The following is a 24,132-nucleotide window of genomic DNA, read 5'->3' as shown; positions in this document are numbered from 1 at the left end:
CCATGAGATGAATTTCCTCCTAACTCCCAGAGTATTCCTTATTCAGAGAGATTGCTTTAGGAACCCAGACTTAGCCAGGAGACTCAACTTGCCTGCGGAACTGCTATAGTTTGAATGGTGGGGTAAAGTTAGGGTATGTCAATAAAGACACAACACACTGAAGGGAATTATTTTAATTCCACCTATGAGAATATTCCATATGTGAGAGATGCCTGCCTTTCATACTGGATACAAATGGGGAAACATGTCCTGGGCTTTTCTGTGTTTTCTGGCAAACATGAAGATTTTCTCCATCAAGTATGTTGTCAATCTGTTGTTCTCATTCTCACACTTTAACAGTAATCTTTATTATGCAAAAGATAGTATTCAAGGTCCTTTTACTTAAATTGTCTGCTTTATTTAAGCGTTTTAATCTCTAGTCCACAAATACAAAAACTAATGCACTTCACTGCCAGTGAGAAGCACAGCCAAGGTTGGAAATTCTGTTTTTACGTTCTAGCTGGAGCAAGCATTCCACATGGAGAAGGATGAACCAAGAATTTGGGCCCTCGGACAACCTGCCGGTTTAGGAATGGCCACTCAGAGGTCTCACCGTACTGCCTTAATTTTGAATTTCTTAGCTTGCTCAGTTGCCCTTTCTAGTTGTTCTCCATACCCAATCCCCATTCCCCAGTTTCAGGATGGGACCTCCTCTCCTTAGCACCTTATACTTCCTTCTATTCTCTTTGCTAGTATTGGATCACATACCCTACAATCTCCACCTATTTATAAATGGTTTATCAATTAAGGTCATCTCTCTCAACATAACCACTACCAAAAATGATTTTCAAACTAATTTGCTACCTTGAATACATACAAAGGCATGAAAGCACTCCTGAAACCTCCAGAGGCCTGTGGTCTCTGCTCACTGTAGCCTAGTGACTATGACAGCAAGAATGCAAATAAAGTATCATGCAGTCAGGGGAGAGTAGAGATTCCTTCAACCACAGCTTCTCATGAAGAAAATTTCACTTTGTTCTGCACGATTTTTCATAGGGTACTTTGTTCTATTTTTATTTGTTTTAAATATAATCATTAACACAAATTAGAATGTCTTCATTTATTCTTAAAACATGATTACAAATGTGACATGTAAAATGAATGTTGTGTACTACGCTCAATAGAAACTTTTTCATAATAACATCCAATGTTATGTCAAAGTAAGAATGTTCAATTTATACAATCTTAAGACACCTAGTTTACAAAACAACAACAATAAAGAAACAGTTTGCTATTTTACAGGTGTTTGTTATGTTTCTATGTCCAAAACAGAATAAACACCTGTAAAATGGTAAAGTGTTTCTCAAAGGGTATGCTTAAAAAAAAAATCAATGTTGCACATAATTAAAAAAGAATACATTCTGTGTCCACTGGAAAAAAAATGAGGATCACTCAGATAAATTGCTCTTAACAATGTAAACCTGCCAAAAATCAATTCTTTCCTATGCTATTACTTATTTGATAGATTTTGCTACATCATAGCCAAACCTCATAAAAGAAGGATGAACAAGTTATTTACCAAAACATATCCATGATTAAGTTTTATTTACTTGCAAAAAGCCGGCTGGGCATGGTGGCTCACGCCTGTAATCTCAGCACTTTGGGAGGCCAAGGCGGGTGGATCACGAGGTCGAGAGATCGAGACCATCCTGGCCAACATGGTGAAACCCCATCTCTACTAAAAATGCAAAAGTTAGCTGGGCACTGTGGCACTCGCCTGTAGTCCCAGCTACTTGGGAGGCTGAGGCAGGAGAATTGCTTGAACCCGGGATGCGGAGGTTGCAGTGAGCCGAGATCATGCCACTGCACTCCAGTCTGGGGCCTGGGGACGGAGCGAGACTCTGTCTCAAAACAACAACAACAACAACAACAACAACAACAACAACAACAACAAAAACCCACAGGACATGCACTTCTAAATGTTAACAAATGAGCCATGTCTGTGATTCTCTCTCCTGCTATCAGTTAATCTATACATTTTCTCTCCCTACTCATCTCCTTCCAAACAACATACATTGCTTTTTGTTTTGAAAAATTCAGCATATCATTGTTTCTTTTCTTAACTGGTTAACGGTGGCAAAAAAAAAAAAAAAATTAAGTATATAAACAGTGTGTTGGTCAGGCACAGTGGCTTATTCATGTACTCCCAGCACTTTGGGAGGCCAAGGCTAGTGGATCATCTGTGGTCAGGAACTCAAGACTAGCCTGGTCAGCATGGCGAAATCCTGTCTCTACTAAAAATAAAAATTTAGCCAGGTGTGGTGGAGTTCACCTGCAGCCTCAGTCACTCTGGAGGCTGAGGAAGGATCACTTTAGCCTGGGAGGTGGCAGTTGCAGTTAGCCAAGATCATGCCACTATACTCCGGCCTGGGTGACAGAGTGAGATTTCATCTTAAGAAAAACAAACAAAAACCTCTTAAAAATACAATAAAAAGAGCTTTGTTAGAGAATCTAGGAAAATATTTATATGCAATTGGGTATATAATCATTCTTTTTTCCTGAAAGAAAAAGTCTTAAATTCCATTAAACTGAAATTTAAAGCCTCTGTTTATAAAGGTTTATCAAAGGTTGTAATATAAGAAAAGCCACATATCCATGGAAAATTGTATATATGTTATATATATACACACACAAGTATACACACACACACACACACACACACACACACACATACACTTGACAAAATATTACACGGAGCATGGTAAACTTCTGACTAATAAGAAAAGGAGGGCTATCACAGTGGCTCACACCTGTAATCCCAACACTTTGGGATGCTGTGACAGGCAGATCAACTGAGGTCAGGAGTTCGAGATGAAGCTGGCCAACATGGTGAAATCCCGTTTCTAACAACAATACAAAAAAATTAGCTGGACTTTGTGATGGGTGCCTATAATCCCAGCTACTTGGGAGGCTGAGGCAGGAGAATTGCTTGAACCTAGGAGGTAGAAGTTGCAGTGAGCTGAGATGGTGCCATTGCATTCCACCCTGGGCAACAAGAAGAAAATTCAATCTCAAAATAAAGAAAAAAAAAAGAAGAAGAGAGGAAGGAAGGGAGGAAAGGAGGAAGGAAGGAGGAAGGAAGGAAGGAGGGAAAGGGAAACCGTAACAACCAATGGTGGAAATTGCACACATGCATTTCAGCAGTACATTCTATAAGATACGTGAATACTCCAAGGGAAAAACATAATAAAAATGAGATGTTGTTCTTCTTTTTTGAGATAGATAAAGATTTAAAAGATATCATACCAAGAATATGCAAGAGTGTAAAACTAGAATATGAAACATTGGTAGAAGTGTAAACTGGTATTATTTCCTTGAAACCAATTTGACTTTATCTTGTAAATTTGAATATTTGCAAATTCTTTAATCTGGGAGTTTCCTTTCTGGAAATTACTGTACTTGTACAATATGAACATGAGGTATTTATAAGGGTTTTGAGAAAAACACAGTTTTTAAAAGAAAAATACCTAGAAGTAACACAATTATTCATCAAAGAAGAAATGGTTAACTAAATTTTGGTAAGTAGTATTCATTAAACAAAATACTATATAGAGGTGGAAATCAGTAAAGGAATGGAAAATTTTTTGAAAACAATATATCAAAGAAGGAACAGTGAGTGTTGAAGAATATATACAATATGAAATAATTTATATAAAATTTAAAATCACAAAAAGATTAAATATATTGTATCAATACTGAAAAGGGAGTAAATGATAAAAACACATTAAAAAGAGTGTTTAACCTTGGGAGGAATGAGAATTCCAATGGAGAGAAAAATGAGGATAATTGAATGATATGGTTAATGGTCAATTATTTAACTGGATGGTGGTAAATGTTTAAATATATATATGGTTTTATGTATTGTGTAATACTTAACATTTTTCCACAATCTTGTATATGAAATGCTTAAAATATTACTCATGTCTCTAATGATCTCAAATTTCATATTTCTTGAAACTGTCTAATTTGGCACTGTTAAAAGAAAACTCAAACAAATTAACAGAGTTTACTTGAGCAAGAAAATCAGAAAACAAATAAAAACAATTTATGAATCAGGCAGCCTCCTGAATCACAGGAGATTCAGAGAGAATCCAGGGATGCCTCATGGTCAGAGATAATTTATGGACAACAAAAGGAAAGTGACATACAGAACATGGACATGAGGTGCAAGCTGTAAACAGGCTGGATTGTTTACAGCTTGGTGATTGTCTTATTTGAACACAGTTTGAACAGTCAGCTGTGTCTGAGTTGTTCAAATATGGCTGCTGGGGTTGGCTGAGACTCAGGTGCTGTTACAGTAGCATACTCGTAAGTTAGGTTTTCAGCCTTGTACACCTGCTAAGTTAGGTTACAGTCGGTCCACAAGGTATCAAATATGGAAGTACAGAGGCTTTCTCAGGCCATATTTATTTTGATTTAACAGCACTCATGAGTATTGGCAGTTTTATTGGTTTAGTTTTTAAATAAAAATTTTAAAGAATGTGGTAGTATAATAAATTCAACATTTCTTCCTTTTCTTTTAAAATGGTCAAATACTTGGTTTTTGTCTCTATTGTGTTATTATAGTTAAGCAACTAGTAGATACCAATAATGCTGTAAATTATAAGATCATTTGAAAAGTTGTATTTTCCACGACTTTTTAATTTTTAAGAGTGATCTGCATAGATTTGAGTATATATTTCTGTGCTCTAAGAAAATACTACATCTAATTAAAACAAGCACATATATTAGAATAATTCTTAAAACAGATGCAGTTAAAATAAATAACTTGTTTTAGTTCGCAAATAAGATGTTATATATGATGCATCAGGTAAATATTCAGTAATCATGTCAGGAAGCAAAATGATGTTAAGAAAGAAAACTGCTTTTAGACTATTAACAGGGCTTACCCTCCACCTTGTATTGCTCTTAATGTCTTTCCCCGACTCCTATCCCATCTCTATCTAAGGAGTGTGCCCACTGCTTATTATCTAATATAACTTCCAGGTCTCTCTTTATGCTTATTATTTGCATCTGATAGAGGCTTTTTTATAGCATAGAGTGTTCTAGAACCATATAAATATTTGTCTGCCAATACCTCCTTAGCCTAGAATGATCAGAACTGATTTTGAATACAATTTACTATGTTTATATTTTTTGTTTTTGTTATTGCTTTAGCTCATTTTATGTTTGTTTAATAAATAAGGAATTTCCACTGCAGTAAGTCTCCAAGGATGTATACATGTATACAATAATTCCTTGACAGTCACACCACAGTGCTTCAGAGCTGATTCTTTTTTCATAATTGATCACACTTAACTTTTTAGCACCAATTGCCATGACATAAAAAAATAGGCTTGGTGAGTGTAAATAGTTACACAGCAGGGGATTTCTGCTGATTTTAGGGTGATGATTCCTGAGAATTTTTTTTCTGAGTGTTTTTGACATTCTGGCATGGCGGTGTGTCCTGCATGCTAGAGTAATGAAGATCTAGAATGCAGGACACCCACAAGGCCAAAGGTACAGATGTCCCTGCAGCATCCAGCCCTTGGATGCTGAGAGCTCATCCCACATCCTGCAGCCCTGCTCAGGCTGGTGAAAGTTACTGTGACAGCCTGAAACTGAAGAGCTCAATATTTTTAGGAGGTGGATAAATTATGAACTCTAAACATATACTTTATTATTATAACTATATTTTGCTGCAAGAAAACTTTTGGCAAAATGCTATGTGTCTTTTAGTTAAAAAAAGAAATGACTTTGTATTAGAACCTGTTACTACAGCCTTAAAAATAAATTGCCAACAAATTCTTTATATATATAAAAAAGGAAACGTAGATAATTCAAACTTACTGGCTTGATCTTTCTACCATCAGTATCAACCCTCAAGGGATCAGAAGTTAAAATTCCACAGATTCAGTACAAGATAAAGTTTGTTTTTCATCAATTACCAGCAGAAAACATAAGAATAAAGTTGATAATTATTCAAAATACTGTTATCTATATTCCCAAATCTGCAGAATGCATTACAACAGTAGTCAGCTCCAATCAGCCACATTTGTCTTTATGTCACTTCTGCAGGCTTTATGTCACTTCTCTATATATGCAATACACACATACATCCACATCCACATGCACCTTACGTTCATATATAGAATAAAATACATGGGTATTAGGGGTTATTAATAAATACTAACTGTTAATTTATATAATAATTTCATAGCTACCCTTTCTAACTTTGTGATTATTTTCTAAAATATCATTTGTAGTTGGAAGCTGATATTCTTGCCTTCTGCTTTTAAGATTGCATTAATACACTAAGCAAAAATTTACTGTGTAGCTCTTGTGTGAAATTTATCTGTGTTAACTTCCTTTAATTAATTAGAATGAAATGTATAGTATACTTTTTTATAGCTTCTGATCATTTTACTCTGATCTTAGTAATTATATTCTAAGAAAAGTAATTGAGTACCTGAATCAAAAGAAAATGGGAAATGGAGGATACTTAGAATTAAGTAAACTAATTATTCACAAATATCTACACTTAATTTGGTATTAAAATATGAATATATTATGGTTTATTTGGGGTTTTGTCATTTAATTGGATAAATATATTTGTGCTCCATTTCAAAAACAGAAGAAAGAAAAGCAGATTTAAAAAAATAATATTGATATTATTTCAAGTATATAATGGGTATTATTTCAAGCATATCATTGGAAAAAATTCTTAATGGAAATTGACATTCTTAATAATTAAAAATTGGGCCCCACATTACAAATGCATATCTTGATAGCTTTATATAATATATATGTAAATTAACTTCTACACTCTAAGATTGTGTTAAAATGCTGGATATTGTTATTCTGAATCCCATAATATGTATTTTAGCCTGAAATTGACATGGAATATAAGGCAAAACAGCAACATTTATGTTTTGTGGATATAAAAAATTCTTATGATTACCTTTATTCTTCTATATTAACATTATCTTTAAAAGGTGTCATGATTCTAAATCATTGGTACTAGATCAGCTAGCACTTTTCCTTTGCTTCCTATTTTTTCAGGATTCAGGAAATAATTAATGCTCTTAACTTGAATAGTGCTGATAGGTGTAATTAACATTTAATAATCTATATTAATATGCATGCAATAACCAAGATCATTTATGTGGTTGGGGAAGAAATTTCAATTCTACTCTTTGAAAAGGTACCAAACTCTTTGCTTGTCATTGGACATGTTTTTCAGAAATAGTCATTCGGATCTAACTCATTAAAAAAAAAAAAGTGTTTACCAAAGCTTTCTTGTGTAGAATGCGAATTTTTCAAAAGATGTCAGAGAATAAGATGGGTCAGAGGAAATAATGAAAGCTGAATGTGGCATCAACTCCAGTTATAGAATAAAAGCTACTGTTTTAGTCTTTGTAGTGCAACAGTTGCCAGTAATCCAAAATGAATTTAATGGAGCACCAAAAATGTAACAACTTGAATAAAATGTATTTTTGTTGATGAAAAAAAAAACAATCTTGTGGGTCAGAATTTATTGATCCTGTGAATTCAGATCCCTTTGAAGGGTATAGTATTGATTTGTGGAGTGTCTTGCCCCTACTAAAGGCTATTCTCTTTATTGGGATGCTTTTCCCTTGCAAAAGGAAATTAGATTATACAGATGATGCCATTAAAGCAAGAGGAAAATTGCATTAAAATGCAATGTTTTGAGAGTTGAACATGAAAACCAAAGAGTTTGCCTCCCTCATGTAAATTTCTCAGGCCTAAAAACCGATCTCAGACTGAACTCAGATCAGCTTCAAAGGGAAATGAAACACCTGACCTTTATTTCCAAAGTTCTTTCTCTTTAGTTAGTTAGAAAACTATGAAACATTTATTTGTACCTTAATCTAAAATCTACAGTTAAAACGAATAGCATTACACTTACAGAATTGCATTACTTTATTTTTTTTTTTTGGAAATGGCTTATTATTATCATACTTTAAATTCTGGGGTGCATGTGCAGATGGTGCAGGTTTGTGACATAGATATACAGGTGCCAAGGTAGTGGTTTGCTGCATCCGTCACCCAGTCACATTAGGTGTTTCTCCTAATGTGATTTCTCCCCAATTCCCCCATCCCCTGCTATTCCTCCCTTATCCCTCACACCCCAGGCCCCAGGGTGTGATGTTCCCTCCCTGTGTCTGGGTTTTCATTGTTCAACACCCACTTATGGGTGAGAACATGTGGTGTTTGGTTTTCCATTCTTGTGTAAGTTTGCTTTGCTGAGAATGATGGTTTCCGGTTTCATCCATGTCCCTGCAAAGGACATGAACTCATCCTTTTTTATGGCTGCATAGTATTCCATGGTGTATATGTGCCACATTACTTTAAAAGGAAGCTTCAGATGAATCCAAAACTATTGAACATGACAAATTTAACTATAATTTTTAGCCAGTAGTGTTTTCTTAGAAACACTTAAGCAATGACCATAAAATTATGATCAGCATAGATGAATTTACAATGTTAACATTTTTGTTGGGTTTGGATACTCAATACACTTCATATTATTATTACAAGTTAGTAACTTATGGTGCTTGATTTACCTAATCTAAACTTTAGTCATTCATCTTTATTGCATCTTATTATCTTCACTTGTAATAGCTCTAAACTACCAGCTTATCATACATTACATATTATATTACATTGATGGTTGCTTCTAATAAATATTAGTCAGTACTGTTTATTTCTTGAAAATAACTTTTTCAGTTTGTTTTTTTGGAATTTTATTTTTATAATTTATTTTATTTTAATTTATTTCAATAGTTTTGGAAGGGACAGGTAGTGTTTGGTTTCATAGGTAAGTTCTTTAATGGTGATTTTTGAGATTTTGATGGATCTGTCACCTGAGCAGTGTACACTGAACCCAATATGCAGTCTTTCATCCATCACCTTTCTCCCACCCTTTCCCTTGAGTCCGCAGAATTCATTGTCTTTCAGAACAGAATGAAAGTAAAAAGAGAACTTCCCTCTCTTACTCAATTTTCTTCACTTTCAACAAGAATTATGAATATTCATTCAAGGGTATACATAAAGAATACCTGCCTACTTTGTAGCAGGCATCACTCTAAGCACGGAAGATTCAGAAGTGAACAAGATGAATTGGTTTGGTTTGCCCGCATGCAGCTTACTGTTTCACACACCAAAGAAACTAAATATATAAACAGTGCAAAGTACTACACAGAGTGCTCAGACAGGTATCAGTAAGAGCAGCAGGCTTTAGAAAAGACAAGGGAGGAAGATCTTCTGAAGAAGAAAGACACTGAGGCAAAAAGAGAGCCTTTTGCAGAAGGGAACAAAATAAAGATATTGAGATGCCAAAGGGTTGCATCTTAGAGGAAGAGAAATATACAAGTGGCTTAAACAAAGAACAGGGTGATGAGGGCTAGGACACAGGGAGACCTGGTCCAAGTAAGATCTTACACTTCATGTTAAACATCATAGATTTTGCTTTGAGGGCAAAAGAAAACCATTCAAAAGTATAAGACTATTGGTGTGGCTGAAGATTTATCCAATGTAAATTTTAAAGCATTATACATTGTGGGTCACAATGATGGAAAATATTTCTAATAAAATTTCATGACCAACTAGCTACAAAAAAATGATTCCTGAAAAATTTAGGAAATATTAACATACTATTGTTCTAGACAATCACAATATTCATTACTATCTTAAGCTACACAGCAATTATGTACTGCCAAAAAATGTTTAAGCTTTCACTCAAATTCTCGAATAAACCTGACATCTAATTTTCATTTTCTGATGGTAATTGCCACCTCTCCTTGCGTCCAACATTTTGGAAAATATTTTGTAGAAAAAAACTTACTAGTATCATTCAAGTATGCTACCTCATTGTAATTTTCTTGCTTTATTTCAAAACTCCTGTAGCTCCTGAACTTTACATTATAAAAATATGCTTTCATTATAAAAATGTGCCATATATTCATTAGTCAGAATACACCTAAAAAGGTCACGTCATAATACAATAAACTCTTTTTAAGTCAGAAATGAGATAATTTCTTCATAAGCTATATTATATTTCATATTTCCACTGGGCAATTTGACATTAAATATTGATAAAGTAATGGTTTTCCTAAAGATGTTCAATATTAGAATGTTAGCATGATTTTAATTAGACTCCATCAGCAGGATAGATTTACCTGTGAGCTTGTCCAGGTGAAGTGCATATAAATCCTGGAGCGTCACCTATGAATTTAAATCAGAAAGCTCATCAACTTCTGTTGGCAAGGTGAAAGATAAAAGCCACAGAAGGTCCTTCCCAGCCTCTGTCACTAATGATAAACAGCATTAACTGCTTCTGTAGACACTAATGCCACTATCTTGGGAACACAGGCAGCTACCATGAGAACTTTACAGATTCACTAATCGTACTTTGTTTGTCACAAAACACAAAAAAAATCTCAACAAGGAAGCAATAAATATTAGCATTTATGAACAAAAGAAGGTCGCATAAATTTGTATATTTCTAAATAGGCAATACATTCTTCATTAACCAAATATCATGTTCATTATTAGCAACTCTTACTACAAGGGTAGGAAATAAACAAAAAATAAAAGTAAATTTAATGTAAGCTAAGGCAGATTCTGTTACATAGAAAGCATTTTCCATGTAAAGATCTGATGAATTTAATAAATGTTTTGATGCTTTGTAAAACTTATTTGTTTAAAGGAATTTTCAGTAGAAATTAAGATTTTGATCCATGATAGTTAAAAAACAAAATTTTAGTTCATCGAAAACCTTTATCTTTCTGGCATTGTATTAATATGTTAAATGTAAATATTCCCTTAAGAGTCTCTTTTTTTTTCATTTTGAAATTAAAATTGTTCAATTGAATAAATTTTAAAATGTTAAAGTCCAAACCGCATGTATAGTAATTTTGATACTTAACATAGGATAGCCCAACAATGACATCCTTTAAAACATTATCAAGATGGCACCTTAGTGAACTAAGAAAACACCAACAAGTTCAAAATAAATAGTAAACCATCACGTGTATCCTTTCTTCAGAATACACATGCTTATATAATTTTTGTAGCATTCAGTTTATTTTTTATCCATTAAAGCATTAATAGTAAATTTTTAGTTGCTTAAATCATCTTAGTAGGTTCAATGGCTTCCTTTTCTTTTTAGAGTTTCCTTTTTTATATTACATTCCTAACACATTGTACTCTAATTTTTCCTCCTTTGCTACATTTCCAATGAGATTAATAAAATGATGTTTCAAGTAGTTTAAATTAATCAACCGATTAGTTAACTCTGCAGCTAATTATACAAAAAACTTCTCTCACTCTCCCTGCCCATTATGTGACCTTCTTTTGTATTAAAAATGTTGCACTGTTACTTCAGTTGCTAAATCCCATTGGGACATAGTTTGTAATGTTATGTTAAAACTCAAGTACCGGTAGGTAACATGTGTATAATTTAGAGAAGTAAATGACAAAACAGAGTTTGCCTTTTAAGAGTACACCTAAAACATCAAACTATCTAGAATCCAAGGAGGTTGGGTGTTCTTTGACAATGATTAGTTTTATTACCTGTTAAATGGATAATAATAGCACCTATTACATAATGTTGCCATAAAGATTAAATTACATAATGCATATTAAATGCCTAGCATAAAAACTGATCATAACAGGTATCCAGTGACTATTAGTTATTAGATTCACTTTTTATTATTTTATTATTTTATATTATTTATTTATATTATTTTATTTTATTATTAGGTACTTTCAAATAGGGTTATTTAAATGTTAACAATAGCAAGGGAATAATCACAAATACATTTATTCTCTTGTGCAAATATAATATACTGTACAAATGGCACACAATTGCCTAAACAAAATGGTTCTGAAGCATTGAGTGGGAAGGGGTTAATAATTATTTGGAGAAATAATTGGGAACAAAGTCATGAAAATGTTTATAGAAATCAATGGAAGAGAACACTTTGTACATTAATTCTTAATACACAAGAAATCAGTTGAACTGGCCTCCGATTCAAAATGTGTTTGTGTTAGTGTTTTCAAGTGTTGTTTTCTGTTCTTTCAGCTCCTTCATGGAAACTGAGAAGAGAGTATATTTGTCTTTACTGGAAAGGAAGACAAACTGAGCAAGAACAGCTCCTAAGCAAACTTTGCTCATATTTATAATAATTTCCAAGGGAAATTGCTGCATCAAAGTTTTAAGGTTATTTGGATTATTTATTTCTAAATTGATTTCCAGAAGCATTGATGCGGCCAGGGTTTCCCTGGGACCTCAGACTACACTCAGTTATCAACACCTCTACAATTATTGTCTATGTTGATCTTCCTTCCTGAGAGATTGGAAGAAAAAGCGAAGTTGTGTAGTGGAAAGAAATTTAATTGGAATCAAATAGATTTGGCTTCAAAGCCTAACTCAGTGATCATATAGTCATCTCAATTTTGGCACAGTATTTCACTTCTCGAACTTGAATTTTCTTTCCTTGAAACTGTGGATACTATACCTATTATTTATCTTGCGGATGCCCAAATCTCCTATATAAAGCATAAATCATAGTTACGTAGTATATAGGAAAATGTGTATTAAATCACATAGTAAGCAATCTGTAATTGACATCCAGTAATCTCCTATAATAAATTTTGTTGTATAAATGAATGACTGAACTGTGTGTGTGTGTGTGTTTACTGAGCAACCATCAAAAGTCTAGAAAGTAATGAAGTAGACCTAAGTATTTATCACTGATATGGTTTGGCTATATTTCATCCAAATCTCATCTAGAACTGTAGCTCCCACAATCCCTCTGTTTCATGGGAGGGACTTGATGGGAGATAACGGAATCATTGTTGTGGGTTTTTTCCCTGTTGTTCTCCTTATAGAGAATAAGCCTCACAAGATCTGATGGTTTTATAAAAGGGGAGTTCCTATACACATGCTGTCTTGCCTGTTGCCATGTAATACTTGATTTTGCTTCTCCCTCACCTTCCACCATGAGTTGTGAGGCTTACCCAGCCATGTGAAATTGTGAGTCTATTAAATCTCTTTTTCCTTATAAATTACCCAATCCAAGGTATTTCTTCATAGCAGTATGAACATAGAGTAATATATTAAATTGCTAAGGGTAGATGGTGTACTGGCTATTAAGATACCTGAAAATATGCAAGCAACTTTAGAACTGAATACCAGAGGTTGCAGGGCTCAGAAGAAGACAGAAAGACATGGGAAAGTTTGGAGCATCCTACAGACTTGCTGAATGTTTTTGAGGCTGAGGTGGTCTCAGATAGAGATGAAAAACTTATTGGGAACTGGAGGCAAGCTGATTCTTGCTATGCTGTAGCAAAGAAATTGGCAATATTTTGCCCCTGCTCTAGAGATCTGTGAAACTTTGAACTTGAGAGAAATGATATAGGGTATCTGGCAGAAGAAATTCCTAAGCATTAAATCATTCAACAAGGGACTTGGGTGCTCCTAAAAGCTTCAGTTTTATTCATTTACATAGATATGGTTTGGAATTGGAACTTATATTTAAAAGGGAAGCAGAGTATAAAAGTTTGGAAAATTTGCAACCTGATGATGCGGTAGAAAAAAGACAAAAAACAGAAACGTTTTCTGAGGAGAAAATCAAGTTTGCTACAGAAATTTGCATATAATTAATGAGGAGCCAAATGTTAATCACCAAGACAATGGGAAAAATATCTCTACTGTATGACAGAAGTCTTCACAGCAGCTCCTCCCATCACAAGCCAGGAGGCCTAGGAGGAAAAATAAAACACTGTTTTCATGGGGCAGGCCCAGTCCCTTGATGCTTTGTCCAGTCTGGTGACTTGGTGCCCTGTCTCCCAGCTATGGCTGAAAGGGGCCAACATACAGCTCAGATTCTTGCTTTAGAGAGTGCAAGCCCCAATCCTCGGCAGCTTATATGTGGTGGTGTTTCTGAAAGTGCAGAGAGGTCAAGAATTGAGGTTTGGGAACTTCCAGGTAGATTTCAGAGGAAATACGGAAATGCCTGGATGATCAGGCAGACGTGTGCTGCAGGGGTGGAGCCCTCAAGGAGAACCTCTACTAGAGCATTTTGAAAGCAAAATGTGGGATCAGAGTCCCCACACAGAGTCTCCACTGGGGCAATGCCTAGTGAAGCTGAGAGAAGAGGGCAACCATCCTCCAGACACCAGAATGGTAGATCCACCAAAATCTTGCACTGTGTGCCTGGAAAAGCTGCAGACACTCAGCATCATCCTGTGAAAGTAGCCAGGAAAGGGGCTACACCCTTCAAAGCCATAGGAAGAAAGCTGCCCAAGACCATGAGAACCCATCGATGGATAAGTTAAGCAATGAGACAGAATAGAGTAATCTGAGGGATGTTTAAATGGGGGGAGCAAACAAGAAGAGAGATGATGTTCTCTTTTCTATTCTTCTGTTTATACAAAAATAATTTAAAATATATTATTTTTCCTGCCAGGATAAAGCATATTATACCTGAAGAGAGGCATACAGCAATTTTTAAAACTTACATTTTTTAATAAAGCAAATTATTAAATAAATGTGGGTTTTGCGTTGCTTGCTATTTTTTTTTCAGGTATATGTATACATAAGAATGTCATCAACCTGCTCATCTCCCCTCTCTGATACCAACTACTTATGCTATTACCATGGAAAAATTAAGAATTGGCTGCAATGAAATGTCAGGAAATAATATCAGCCCACGCAATGCTTAGCCCACTCCCCTTTAATCATTTACATGTACAATAGCTAAAACATCACTTTCAACACTGTAGTTTTGCTTTTTCTTGTCACTATTGTTGGAGATAAAATTAGATCATCAGAAGGTAGTGGTCTGTGAAGGATACAATGCCTCTCTATCACCGTTGAACAATAGTTAGTGATGTATCATCTAGAGCCTTGAAACTGAAAAGTTATAAGTATTCAAGAGCTCTAGTCAAACACAAAATTCAGTTAATAATAGCCTTGGTTATTGAAAAAAATATTGGAAAGATATCTTTGCTAAGGTGCCATAAAAACCTACCGAAATTAATTTTTGTGTACTATACATTAGTGTTTTTTACTTTGGTTATTTCTTCTACATTGTAGCCTAAACATCACCTGAGATTCAAATGAGAACATACCATTCCAATTCTTACACTTTGGGAAGGTCAGATTGTCAGTTTGAGATCATCTCGAACTGTAGATTCTTGTTTCTCAGCTGTACCTGTGTGTCTAATTATGTGGTACACACACATACACACACATACCCATGTAGTAGAAACGTTAAAAACATGATGATGGTGAACAGACAGGTATATCACTTTTATTTTAATATCACACCTTTTCAGTTCAAGTCACACGTATGAAAATGGGCAAAATTAGACAACAGTAGCATTGTATGTCTGTACAGTGCTGACTTTAGAAGTATATACAGGAAGCACTTCTTACTGTATCAACATTTTTTTCTGATTTCCATAGCAATTAACCATTTGATTAACTCATTAAGTAAATATTTACTGATTATTTGTTTATTTATTTACCTTGGCGGTGGTGTGAAGTCTCACTTTGTCACCCAGGTTGGAGTGCAGCAGCCTAACCTGGGCTCACTGCAACTTCTGCCTCCCGGATTCAAGCAATTCTACTGCCTCAGCCTCCTGAGTATCTGGGACTACAGGCGCACAGTGCCAAGCCTGGCTAATTGTTTTTGTGTTTTGGTAGAGACAGGGTTTCACCGTGTTGCCCAGGCTGGTCATGAACTCTTGAGCTGAGAAAATCCGCCTGCCTCGGCTTCCCAAAGTGCTGGGATTACAGGCATGAGCCACTGAACTCAGCCTGATCTCTTATTTTGTGTTAGGCATTTTCCTGGGAATGAATATATAACGGGGAATATACATGGTCATCACCCAAGGACATTTTGATCTTAATACTCCAAACAGTGAACAGGTAATTGCAAAATAATGTCTTAATATTGTGGAAGCACAAAAAGAGGGTGATTTACCTAGCTTTGTTATTACTGCATCTCTAAGTATAGTGATGTGTAGCCCAAGTGGCTGTATTCTATTTCTCTTGCATTCCTTCTGTATGTAACAGAACTTAAATAATAACATAAGACATTTTACTTATGTGTTGGTTAGCAACAAATAAATGTTGACTTAGGTTTATATAAGTTTAGATTTATATAAATGGTTATTCAAATAACATGCTATTAAAATTATTTCATCAGAGTATATGAATATTAAAATATATTCTCAAATTTGATATAATATATCAAAACCTATCATTAATTTAACACATCAATTTATGGTATGTTTATATTTTTTGACACAGAATGCTTCCTTTGAGAAATCTGTTAAAATACATTTCAGAATACTATGCAAGAAAAAGCTGTGTTAACTAATAATTTTAAATTTAGTTGATTCAATGTCCATTTCAAGTAAGTAGAAGATTAAAAATATTCTTTTTCATACCTCTATCATTATATATGCTATTTGATAAAAATCAAACATTCAGTTATAAATAAGAAGCAAAAGATTGACATAAAAATATACAGTGAGAATATTAATTTTTAAAGAATTGTATGCCATTCATAGAGTGACAGATTTAGTATTTTAGATTTCAGTGTTGATATTAAAGTTGTTTCTTAAAATTCAGGTATTTCAAGGCATTTAAAACAAATGCTACCAGTAAGTTAGTTTAATAATTTTGTCCATGTTAATTATTATACAAGTACTTAGAGTCATATTTATGCAGTATTGTGACTTCTTTCCTGTGGTTAGATTTTTTTCTGATAAAAGCCTTAAAACTCTCTCCTTTCAAAGATTATAAATGAAAAATTACCATAAATAACAAGCCTAACAAAACAACATTCTGACTGCATTGTCATATTTATTATAAAACACTTGGTTCACTGCATTTTGGCATTTTATACAACTGCTTCTGACAGTGATTAACATGGTTTGGGCTTCTGCAGTTTCACCCAAGAGAAATAAAACACCAAAATCTCCGCAGGTGTGTAATGGGCCAGAGATTTACAATCTGTTCTGCAAAGTCAGACTTCAAAGACTTGAAAAATCCTAAAGTTGGCAATGCCTCTATCATCACTTTTATTTAAGGTATTTTTCCATATTTCAAAAGAAACTGTATGGCTATTTGCAAAAATTATATCTCTAATTTGACTTCTGTGCAGGTCTTTCAGAGGATAATTTTCATGATACTTCTGCACATTCCAGATGAACAGACAACACCGATATAAAGCAGCAAACTAAATCATTAAGTATTTACTTGTACTTCTAAGGAGACTTCACTTACTTGAAGTATGTTGCATTGCTTAACTGATGCTAAGGAGTAGTTGGGAAGTACCAAGGTAATTACCAAATGACAATCAGACAGCAGCACCTGGGCTATGGCAGCCCCAGGACAAGTGCTCATAATTGCTTCCATGATTGCTTGGTGTGAACCTAATATAAAACTTACCCAATTAGGGTCAGAATGCACATGATAATTTCAACTATAGGAATGTTCGTCTTCCTGAGAGCTGCTCACAGAGGAAAAAGTGCAGATAGTGTAATTTCAATTTTTAAATGTGAGAGTTTACACATATTAGTGGATATTCAGTTCTGCATGTGTGCTTTAGAGTAAAAATTACTCCATTTTAAACAATTTTTCATTTATGTATTTTAAATATTATCTCTGTAGCTTAGCATTCTACAGGTAAACAAATAACAAACAACACAAAGGCTTGTCATTTTAGTATGTCCCGTGTAAAAAATCAGGAGTGGATTACTTTCTTTAAACTTGAATTGTGTCCTTACATTTCAATGAAAGCACCCAGTAATCTCTCTGTCAGCCAAGGCTATTACTAACAGAAATAAAATAAATTGAATAATGGACCAATATTTTTAGTCAATTTAACCACCAAAGGTTTTGGTTGCTATGATATTTTGCCTGAAGTATAGTTCGCTTTACTTCAAGTACGTTTGTTGAAAATTGTCAAGGTCATAGATGTACACATTAACTGTATCAGTCAGGGTGGCAAAGAGAAAAGCCCTCTTCCATTACAGCTGATTGCAACCTTCATTTTAATGTGCCTCATCATTTCATCAATTCTGTTTAAAAGAGGGAATAATCTTGTAAAAAAAAAAAATCCCTCCCAATTCTTGACCCACCAAGAATGTCTAGGTAGTATGTATATTTTTTTTTAAATGAAAAGCCTCCATAATACTAAATATTTTTAAAGCTTTCTCTTTTTAAATAATGTGAATAATACTAAAACATTCCTTTATAAAAACTATTGATTAAGGACATAAAAGATCTAATTGCAAATGTGCTAACAATGTTGGCATTACGATGTGAAAAATAACATCCTGCCATTTTCCAATGCTATGGAACCTTAAACTTATTTCTCATTCATTTCTTCTAATTTTTTTTTGTTGTAGAAAAAGCGTATGATCCAGAACAAGCATCAGAACCGCAAGGATATGTTCCTTGGCTTAGTTTCCTGACTGAAGTTATTGCATCTATCTGCCAGGATGCTTTAGCAAGTTTCAATCAATAATGTTAACCTGAAGCTAGCACTGACCTAACTGAAATTGAACCCACTGTAACATTTTATTACAAAGATTGGAGGCTGTAGTAATTCACTGTTTTAAAATGAAAAGAAAATCATTTCAGATTTATAAAAAGCCGTAATTTATGTAGTGATGCTAATTTTGAGGGTATGATGTGCTTTAATCTCTCATTCTGCTTGCCATTCTGTGACAGCAATGCTGAAGCCCTCTGAAGGTTACAAACAATGTTCACTAATAACGAGCTCTTATGTCCTTGTAGGTTTCACTTTGATGGATATCCATAGTGTTTCCCTGTGACACAATTCTACTGAGGAAAAACACCTCCTGAAAACCCAGCTTGTACTTTCACCTTCAGATATATCAGGCGTGATTTTTAGCAGAAAAATAAACTAAAAATGAGAAGTAAATGCACATTTTTGTCATAGTTCTGTTGTCATTTCTACGGTACTGCCAGATTTAATTGGTAAAAGTAAACAATTTTCCTTCTAATGTTCTAGAAGGAAAAATTGATACAATAAAGTGCTTTCTGTGGAGTATTTTAAAAATCCATTCATTTAGCCATAAAATGGCAATACCATTCTAATGAGACAAAGACAGCATGTGCTTTCTTAAAAAAAAAAAAAAGATTTCTTTTTATAAAGCCTTAACATCAATAAGTCTGTGTTTTTATGTCCACTTTAGTGGACGGGTTATAGCTAGGCCCCAAAACCCTGTTAACATTTTCTAGCATTACCTGTTGTTTCGTACTTTAACCATAAGGCGAGGTAGAATGATCACAGCCACAGGCATAAAATACGAAGTCTCTTTCAAATGCTTCTGCTGTGTAAATAACTATATCAAATAAAAATATCACAGTCTTTACATAAGTAGTGAAAATGTGAAAACTTTATTAAGATGTTTATGTTTTGTATAAAAACTAAACCGTTTTTTCTTTTAATGACACTGAAAGTCGTTAGCAGTCTCTACAGAAAGGATTACTTGGGAGTGTTTGGGGGTTCTAATTTTATTGCAACTCAACATGAAATGCTATAGATTGAAGCCACAGGTGTTTTCATCAGATGTCACTATTCTATTTGCATTATATTTGGTTTCCATGGACTTGTTCACAGTTTTCAATATAAACATGGCCTCATTGATTTACCTCTGTCAGATGTCTGCTTCAGTAAATTATGTACGTTAGTTATCTTTCTCAATATATACATATTATGAAATGACCTTATGTAAAACTCTATACAAGGAGAATTAGGTTTGGAAATTGTATGTGAGATGACCGCAGAAACCCATTATTTTCTTAACAAGTTTAAATCTTTACTTCCTGTGCAGTGCTGTGTAGCCTGGCAATTCCATGAACACCAGACCAAGACAGGCCCTAATGAGACTTTCTGCACTCAGACAGAAAACAGCTGTTGTAAATCTCGCATAGAAATTTAGAGTTTATCCAGGTCACCATATCAGCATAAGTGATTTGCAAAAAGTATGCAATGAACGCAATAGAGATGCCCTGAGACTCTCCAAGTGAAAAACTTACACCTGTGTCTGAATTTTGATATGTCTTTAACTATGTATTTCTTTTTATATCATAATACAAATAATCTCAGTAATGGGAATGTGATATTATAGTATTTCTAGCTGTCTAATACTCTAAAATTGTGAAAGAAATACCTTTAAATACCTGCAGTGACAATAAATGCATAAATAATATAAGCAAATAAAATAAAGTTTCAATCTACATTTTTATTAAATGAGAACACAAGTTGAAACTTGCCCCCACCCCGCAAGAACCTGAAGCTCATTATGTAAAGGAATTTAATGCTTTATAGGTGAACGTATAGAGAAGTTATCAAGGAGAGTCCTTCATTAGGTTTTTGAGAACTAGTTTCTAAATATATGCATGTCACTTTAATGAAAAGAGTGATGGTAGTAATTTCTAAATGAACTGCAGATGTGTTTATATAGCACCTGCCTATCTCTATTGGGTAAATTTTTCGTTTAATTTTACATACTTCAAATGGGGAGGTGTGGGCCATTGCAGATACAGTTATCTGGTTGTTCATATGAATAAATCTAGCAATTTTCTCAAAAAGGACATTTTTGATAAGTAAAATTTGAGGACTATCTTGAAATGTGGAAAAGAGACTTCCTCTTTTATTTCAAATTGTAGGTACTGAAAAGCAGAACTGTTTAGAGACACTCCACCTGCTTCAGCAAACATGTAGCTATCCCTGTATGGGAGAACAGCTGGTTTTAAGAAGGTGAAATGTAATTACTGCAAGGAGATCTGAGCTATTCCATATGCCTAATCTCATTGGGCAGGTCCTGTCATTTACTAGAGATCCAAACAAAAGTTATATGGGCTTAATTGTTTTAGGAAACATTCCCAAGGCTGATGCTACCCCTAATCTCCTCCAGAGTTGTTGGTAATAAAATGTTCTACCAAAGACCCTTTTGCAGACAACTGAAATCGTCTTTTTACAAACACATTCAGAAAATGTTAGCTTCCTTTGAAATACAATACGTATGCTCTTCCTTCCTTAAGTCACGTGGTCAAGATGGCCATCTGTCCACAGACTAACACAAAGGAAAACTTTGCTGGAAGTAGCTTCTCAGAAATTGACTATATCCGTTTCATCCACGTACATCCAGACACGGCTTCGTGACTAATTCTTGCTGTGTGTGTACGTGTGTTTAAGTGGGCTGGTCGTCATTTTCTCTCATTCCTTCTGCTGACCAGAAGCAGATTTCAGGACCCTTTGCAATGGTGGTGGTGCAAGAGGAAAGGAGCTTGGATCCTAGATGGCAGAAAGCTACCCTCTGATGTGCAAGGCTTATGCGGGGCTGTTAGGCAGTGAAGAAGAAAAGCTTCTATTTTATTGAAACACTTAATTGGGGAGATTATTTGCTCAAGTTTCCAGTGTTATCCTTAAAATGACAGGCCCATCACTATGCTTGCCAATTATGGATCAGCTAATTCATTTAATAATTATTTAGTACTGTTAAAAATAATTTTATCTGGAGACCGTCAGGCTAAGGCAGCCCCTGAGTTTTCCAAAGCCCAATGCAAACAATAAAAATAAACTAGAGGCTGTGTTTCAATCAGAAACTGCCAACCAATTTCTAGGGACTTTCCACTCTGACCAATGAAATATGTTTTCTTTGTCTCGTTTCCATGAAAATCTCATTTAAAAACTTCCTGTCTCACTAGCGCCTCCGCCCCCAGCAAGCACTGCTAAACTGCTTGCAGTCTTATGCTGCCCAATTCGTGACTCACTGGATCCTCAAATAAACCCTTTAAAATTTTAATGTGTCTAAGCTTATCTTCGAACGGTACCTACCGCAAACAAGATTCTATGCTCGTCCCTTGGGATAAAGGATGGCTATGACACGCCTTTTTTCTGATGGTCGAGACACGAAAGAGGAGAGTAAATGCAAAATTGTAAATGACAGACTGTATGCTAGGGGTAGAGGGAAGTAAACCTGCAGGTGGCAGCATGAGCAAAGGCAATGAGTGAAAAATAGCTTGCGAAGGATGCCACACTGCTGAGGGTTCCCTGCAGCTGCAGAACGACTTTGAAGCAAAGGAGGGGCTCAGTGAGACCTACATAGATAGACAACAATATTGAGGAAACAAGCTCAGGATTAAGGACACCAGTTTGTAACACACTCTTGTGATGCTTCAATACAATGTAGAGGGGCTCTGAACCAGGGCAGTGGCAACAGGGTGTCAGAACTGGAAACAAATCTGTAAAAATTTAGGAGGAAAAATCAGTAGGATCTGGTGACTCATTTGATTCATTGAATTTGTGAGAGGAAGTGAAACAGATTTACCTTACTTTAAAGGATGATACTAAAAACTAAATATTGAAGGAGAGGCCAATTTGGAAAGAAATCTGATTAGCTTGTTTTTTTGTTATAGTAGCTTTCAACTAACCTTATGTTATAGAAGTTGTAATGACCAACCAACAGTTAGACACATGAATCCAAATATAAGAAATAAAAGTCTGACCCGAGAAGCAAATTTGATTTGTGTAAGTCAGCCTTTATGTTTTTACCTGTATTTGTCTATATTTTTAAATGTTGATTTCATCTGAGACACTATTTTTTTTGAGAGGATAGATCATATACTTTAAAAACTTATTTTATATTTTTGTGTTATTAGATAAAACTAGTAGATGTGTCACTGGTATTATAAGTACTAAGCTTTGTAATAAATATAAGCTTTTTATGTCCTGCTTGCTAATGGTTTTCAATGCTATCTTTAGTAAAAATCCATAACATTTAATCTGCTTATTTATTGAAGTGACTTGTATTCTAGAAATTCAAAGAAATTCTATTTGATATTGAACAAATTATTTTGTATTCATCTTTGCATATGTGAATATTCACATTTTCAGTTTAATTTTAAATATTTTATCATTATCATATTATCAGAAGCCCTGAATTCAATGGCATTGTGGAAAAAATGAATTTGAATACTTTAATGGAAGGTTGATTATATGACTTTTAAACAGGTTTGATAATCTGCCTGATAGAATACGATTTATGTTTAAGTATAGTAACTTAGTTTAATTTTAAAAGAAAATGTTAGTTTTCACAGATCTTGGATTACATTTTTTGCAGCATTTACAATATGCAAGGCACTATGGAGAAGGCTACAGATATAAAGTTAATGAAACATTGTTTTATTAACTTGCTTACTGTCTACTGGTAGAGTCGAGAGTCTTAATCTCCATTTTTTCTTCTCCTTCTTCCCCTGCCTTCCCCCACCACAAAAACTATGCTGACATTGGCCTGGAGTAAAGAGAATCAGAGAAAGAATCAGAAGTCTTGATCTAAGCAAAGAGTGCTTTGTTATGAATATCACGTCAGGGGTGTCTTAGGTCCTGTTATATCCAAATAGATAGAATTTATTTCACTGACTCACAACTTGGTCAAACACTGTGCTCTAGAACACAACTTGCCATAGCTGATGTCCAACAGATATTGCTTTAAATTTATTTCCATTCTGTACATATTGCCCTGCCTCTTCTTGTCCCCAGGACTTCCCTGCATCAGTGTATTTCTTGATAACCTTTACAATTGCTCTGCCCATTGCTTTAAAGATACAATGAAATGCTATGGTGAAAATGCTTGTTCATGGATTTGGATTACATTGAAAATCTCAACAAAAGCATAACAAGAATGGACAGAGATTAATCCATTTCTTTTAGCATTGCTGCCTTTTAGTCCCAGGGAAATATGCTCATTTGCATGGTTGAAATATAGCATACTGAGTTCCTTAGCTCCTTCCACACTCCTCAGTCAAGCCTAACACCCATGAATCACTGGCAAGTGTAATGAGGCTGTAAAAGAAGATGTCCTGGTGGAAAGATTGTACCAGGTCTTAAGACTCTTGAGACAATGATTTATATTTGTTTGAGTTTACACAAAACTATCGTCACATTATAAAGTGTTTCACAAATGACCAACTGCTAACCTGCAGTTGATTTTGCACAATTTCACATTAAGTGCAACCCACTAACTATAAGA

At 34.5% G+C, this 24,132-nt stretch overlaps 1 protein-coding gene and 1 long non-coding RNA gene across 4 annotated transcripts in view; both read right to left on the bottom strand.

The window, feature by feature from the left end:
* CADM2 (cell adhesion molecule 2) overlaps window positions 1-24,132 on the bottom strand; it is a 1,064,920-nt gene that overhangs the window by 663,389 nt on the left and 377,399 nt on the right. The window lies entirely within an intron of this gene.
* On the bottom strand, window positions 1,938-20,064 carry LOC116550607. The gene is made up of 3 exons (XR_004268511.1): window positions 20,054-20,064; window positions 2,896-2,906; window positions 1,938-2,102 (listed from the first exon to the last, which is right to left on the bottom strand). It is a non-coding gene; the product is annotated as an uncharacterized LOC116550607 (long non-coding RNA).

Source organism: Sapajus apella, unplaced genomic scaffold (assembly GCF_009761245.1).
Source record: "Sapajus apella isolate SASKATOON/1434 unplaced genomic scaffold, GSC_monkey_1.0 scaffold8, whole genome shotgun sequence".
NCBI lineage: Eukaryota > Metazoa > Chordata > Mammalia > Primates > Cebidae > Sapajus > Sapajus apella.
The sequence above is the reverse complement of the archived record's forward strand: the minus strand, read 5'-3'. Positions and strand labels throughout refer to the sequence as shown.